General features: G+C 35.0%; 1 protein-coding gene across 2 annotated transcripts in view; it reads left to right on the top strand.

The window, feature by feature from the left end:
- Nucleotides 1-389: 389 nt before the first annotated feature.
- The window catches only part of LOC126419419 (E3 ubiquitin-protein ligase RNF123-like), a 165,858-nt gene continuing 160,247 nt past the window's right edge, over nt 390-6,000 (top strand). For both annotated transcript variants that reach the window (XM_050086618.1, XM_050086610.1), the window contains exon 1: nt 390-664. The gene's annotated coding sequence lies outside the window, so the exon portion shown is untranslated. The remainder of the gene's footprint in view (nt 665-6,000) is intronic.

Below are 6,000 nucleotides of genomic sequence, written 5' to 3'. Positions count from 1 at the left end.
CTGCCTTCTCTCTTTCCTTATATTTTACTTTTACTTTAGCAGATCATAATGTGTATGTATACTGATTTGATAATTTGTGAAACATAATATTTTGTTGTTAAAACCAGCCATTGACACACCCCGGCAAACCATGATTCGGAAAACTAAATAATATGGTACAACATTTATATTTCGTTTGAGAAGCGACAGTTCCCTTCTTCACATTTCCTACTTTGTAAAATAAAAGTTTCTAAACAACACCACGGTGCTCCCATCACGCTTTCTGTAGTGGTTCTTCCTCTTCGAGCTTAATGCATGTGCGTCAACATTTGCACAATAAATTTTCGACCTATACACTACTGGAGTAGGATCCTTGCAAAACAGTCTTTCACCGGACTGCGGAAAACGAGATTTGACAAAGATGATAGTTTCGTCATAGAGTAAACAAGAGACCAAACATGCAAAATGCTTGTGTTGTGGAACCCTTATGGCTTGTTGTGGTAGCAAATTTTTCAAAATTTAAGAAACTTCAAATTTTTTTATTTTGCACATGTGCCTCGATATATATTTGAACAAGAAAATAAGTATTAGTGACAGACGCTGATTGTAGCTGCACGCGTCGTAAGTCGCCCAGCAAAATTTTTGTAAAAGATGACTTGATGAAATTATTAGAAGGAGAAGGAAGGTATGTACAATCACAATCAACCTGTTGTACGATGTTGGTGTTTGTGATGTAGTTAATAACATCGGTATTGCGTGGTAGTTTGAAACCACTTGGGCATGACAGTTGTCCTGTTGCCCAGTTCTTGGACGACAGATGATGTTCTATAACAGCTACAAAATTTGTCGGCTAAAGAAAAAAAAAGAAAAAAAAAAACATAAATAGAATTTCACACAGGAAAATTCCTGTCGTATCAATAAAGGAATCAATTTTACGAAATATCGAATTGTAACTCCCACAGTGCATCTATACACACAAATATTTTGATGTACCTTTTAATTTCACGTGACACCAGTATTTTAATTACTGAGGTAAGTAATAGAAGAAATTAACTGCACATTTAAAAGAAATGAGCATCATAAGCTTATGCAAGGGCCGACAATTTTTCACATGTCATTCCAAATCATTTTCTGCTTTTGTAAGAGATATATAAGCATTTCTTACACAAAATAACAGCAGCACTGAACTTGTAAGCTGGGGCCATAATATCTTTAGTCTGTGGTGGAAAGTTTCAACACTCCAAAAACATGTTAGACATGAAACTTAGACGTTACACATGTTCAAAAATAAACCTCTATTTGTATCATTTAAGTACTTGGAATGTGAGAAAAGTAACATTTCAGTGTCTCCCGTTTAACATATGTAGTATTGGAGTCACTACCTGACTCAGATTTTCATGCAGCTCGGCACAGTGGTAGCCTACTTATAGCTAAAGAAAAATGCCCAATGTTATTAATATACTTCAGTCCATTATGAAAATACAACAATGTGAAATAATTTCAAATTGCTGTAGCATCTCTCCCAACTAAGCTAAAATGGTGTTACAGGTGTCCTTTTGGAACTCTTTCCTTGATTCTAAATTTATACATTTAAACAAAAAAATATATGTAACTTTATTGTTAACATATCCCTGTACACATTCACACTTACTGTTAACACATGCATTTGAATTGTCTCATGTGAAACTTGTTACAAAAGTATGTGGTTTAAGTTCTCACTTCTTTTTAAAAAAAAAATATCATGCCCAGGAATTTGATATATTCTTACTCCTGGTGTCACTGGGTTTGCTTTACAAAGAATGTTATTTACAGATACTAACGAATATCCAGTTTTGTAGGATATGCCTAAGACAATGATGGGCCAGCTGAATGAAGAGAAGTAACTTTAACTTCATCAAGAATTTCATCTTTTGTTTAAAAAAATTTAAAAAATAAACTAGCCACCATTTTGTGTTGTATATGGCAGCAATGTATCCATGAATATCTGTCAAAGCCAGTTTTCCAAAGGTTTTGTGACTGTTTCAACAGTAGATTGTGTTGTAAGCCTATCTGAAGAAATCTGTACATTTTTTTACTCTTGATGCTATCAATATGAAGACATGTAACCTCTGTGTTCCTCCGATGGTAACAGATTAGTTGAAGCACTCTCCTAGAAATCTTTCGGTTTCAATGTACTCCTCTTGTGTTCAAAATTCTGAGTGTACAGATGTATTGTTTTTAACTGCCCAATCAAAAAGTAGTTGTGGAGTAATAATTTGGTTATTGTATACCCTCTGCAGACTTGCTTTGTTACTAATGTCTTAACAATGCCACCAACACAATTGCGAGGTCCTTTTCTGTGACTATTACTAGTCATTGTTCACTGGCCATGGCTGGACAGATTGAGTCACATCTCGTCCATTATATGTTAAAACCACTGCTAAAACTAAGATAACAGACAAGGGGCATTACACAACATAGATGTTATAAACAGTACTTTACAGCTGTTTCATGTTTTCAGTTTGTGGCTTCACATGTCATGGTTTCAAGTTGACCAGCCTACAGTTCCACTTGTAGAGAAAAATTTCTTTACAGAATATAGTGGCTGGTGCTTGAGCACGTGTGTCAGTCTAGCTCTGAATATCCTCAGGAACAGTGTTCAAACATACAGTGGTAGATGGTTGAAAGTCTTCAGGGCAGCTGTGGGAAAACTGTCCAATGTCTTGCTTATGTGGCAGTTTGGAATATCGCTGTCGGCCGTATTTCGTGTCATAGTTGTGAATCTTTTATCTATTGCAGAATCCTTGATTTCCTTTTATACAGACAAGAGAATTGAAAGCATACTGGCTAAATATTCCTATGACACATCTGTGGACACTTACAAAGTCACACATTGTGTTCCTTTACATTATACTACTCGACCCTTTCTTCTCCAAACCCTAATGCTGCAGTACACATGACACACTTATTCCATAGCTATGGAAGTATGTATCGCTGTGGAAGTGAGTCCAGTAACTTTACCTATAGAAAGTAGTTACTTCACTCAAGAGTGTAAGACTCATATGGTTCCTTTCACTGCACTCTTTTCTGTGTTCACAATTTCGTTCTTGTTACAAGTTTTAGTCATTTGAAAAGTGTTGTAGTTTCTTTTATGTTTTTTATAAATTCTATAAATTCCCTCAATATGTCTAATTTTAGGAATTGCCTGTTAAGTATAGGTGTAATTAATAGTACACTTTTTGTTATTGGTTCTTACATATTGATTTTCCCATTTTCTGTTTCCCTAAGTATGAGTATCTGACATAATTTTCAGTTAGTTCAGTATATTTTTGGGTTTTTTATACAGAATGGGAATTAGTGCTGAGTGTCTTGCTTTCTTCTTTATTTATAGATTTTGATAAAGGCTAGTTTTGCTGCTACATCTGTGAATCGAACAAACCACCATTACATGCAGCTTTTTCTTATGTGTAACATGTTTTCTAACCAAACACATCTGGTTCCTTTTTAGGCAGAGCTTGTCAGTATGCCTTTGAACTATTTTTATTGATGAAGTAGGTTATTCATTATTGTCAAACACTTTCACAGTATCTGAATAAGCCAATTGCCACTGTGTTAGGCTATTAGCAATTATTTTATAGTAGAAGTTATTATTTATTGACGATTTGAATTAGAGGTTGTTGAAGTAACTTGGCACTGTCTGCTGTTCTTTTAGCTCCAGTCTTACCAAAATAACATAGATTATTGCTACAACTTCTAGTTGTTAATATTTTATTTTCAATTCTGTCTAAATGTGTTGCAGTCAAAATTTGCATAGCTGCTGCCTGGGTTTGCTGAGTCAGTAATGTATAGCTTGAATAATTGCCTCTGTTACACTGTTCAAGACATCTGCAAAGTCACTTCATTATCTACAAACTGACCATTGTTCAAGAGATCTTGCTGTGTTATTGTTCAGTTCCTGTACACTGCTTGCCATCATAGGAATTACTTTCATTTTGAGATCACAATAGAACACTCACTGAAACACTCAGAAGAACCAATTAATACAAAGATGAAACAATCTGTTGTAGCTGATGTCATATTTTTTGATTAAAGATTACAGTCTTTGCATTTTGTGAGTGACTTGGATTGTTCTACAGTTATCTGCAGTCTATTTATCAGATCACTTATCATTAGATGCAGTAAGTTGAAATCTTATCAAGACTTCATTGTGATAATTTTGTAGCTAAACGCATCTGTCTTGTAGCTGAACATTTTATTCATTCATTTATTGAGGCAATATTTACCATTATGTAGATATTAAAATGGACTGTGTTACTGGTTTATGAATCTACATATTGTAGAATATACAGTGTTTTCGATTTTAATAGAACTGTTTGAAATGCTTCTCATACACTTATAGCATTTAGCTGCATATGAGGTGGATTTCCACCACTCTCAAGATATAATCTGCATTCTATCTCAATTTAAGGAACTCAGAATAGCTACACTAATTAATAACACTATAATAATATATTTCTCAAACTAATACATTTGAAAACATTGTAAAACTATGACACTGTAATTATTCACAACAATGAAGTAAAATACAATTCAAAATGTGGGGAAGCCAATCTTCATTCATTCATTCATTTATTCATCTTGTTCCCTATAGTCCATCAAGAAATATAACATCCAGGGATGTTAATCAATCAAGGTACACATTTAAGTTAACTGTAAACACTGAACTATTACTAGACCATGTGATACTGTGCTTATATCAACTAAAAATACCTGGTAAACCAGCGAGAAAGCTGCTTTAAAAAGGAGGGGGGGGGGGGGGGGACTGATTACTCAGAAGTACTGAAAGCTACTGTTTTTCTTCTTTGGTCAAATTAATATTTACATCAGTACAATGTCATTTTTCTAAAAAACAGTTACCTCCATCAGTCACAGCAGGGGCCACCAGAGGACACAGTTTTCACTTTTACTCGGTACATGCTATGTATCCTTTCTTGTATCTTTCTAAGACACCACATATGGAGCTATGTTCCCTCCCCACGCCATCTCCCCTACTGGTTTCCTTCCAGATCACAAAAGACCAGCAGTGAGACAACTATGTACTAGCAGATGATGTTGATATGTAGTGATTGAAACTTAGCAGGAGATAACATTATGATACAGATAGTTCAATGATTAACATCTGAGAACCAAGAGATCTAAATAGTGTATAACATACTGTATGTTGTACATAGTGTAAATAAATATGTTCATGTTTTATTCCTTTATTAAATGTATGTAGTGTTCTAAGCCACCTCATATTAACTACAGACACAATGGATCAGACAAACTCCGACAATTTGTGCTGTGTTTCTCTGTGTCTGTTCGGTATCTCATGTTAGGCATATCTGGTACAGATCTCTCACATTTGGAGAATATTCTAGGATGGGTCACATGAGTGATTTGTTAGAAACCTCCTTTGTAGACTGATTGTAATTTCCTAGTATTCAACTAATAAACTAAAGCCTCTCACCTGCTTTACCTGTGATGGAGCCTATGTGATTGTTCCATTTCTTATCTCTAAAAAAAAAAAAAAAAAAAAAAAAAAAAAAAAGTTGACCAATTCCGACCGTGACTCATTGATATTATAGTCACAGAATACCAGGTATTTTCCATTTTGTGAAGTGCACAATTCTGCATTCTGTACATTTAAAGCAAATTATCAAGCCTTGCACCACTTTGAACCACTTTGAAATCATATCAAGATCTGACTGAATAATTGTGCAGCTCCTTTCAGACAGAACTTCATTCTAAACAACTGCACCATCCCCCAAAAGGCCGAGGTCAGTAATATACAAGATGAAGAGCAAGGATCCCACACACTTCCTTGGGGCATACCTGAAGTTACTTCGACATCTTTTGCTCACTTTCCATCCAACATAACTTGCTGCACCCTACATCATCATCATCATTTAAGACTGATTATGCCTTTCAGCGTTCAGTCTGGAGCATAGCCCCCTTATAAAATTCCTCCACGATCCCCTATTCAGTGCTAACATTGGTGCC

Source organism: Schistocerca serialis, chromosome 1 (genome assembly GCF_023864345.2).
Source record: "Schistocerca serialis cubense isolate TAMUIC-IGC-003099 chromosome 1, iqSchSeri2.2, whole genome shotgun sequence".
Classification (NCBI taxonomy): Eukaryota; Metazoa; Arthropoda; class Insecta; order Orthoptera; family Acrididae; genus Schistocerca; species Schistocerca serialis.
This window is presented reverse-complemented; position numbering and strand designations above follow the sequence as displayed.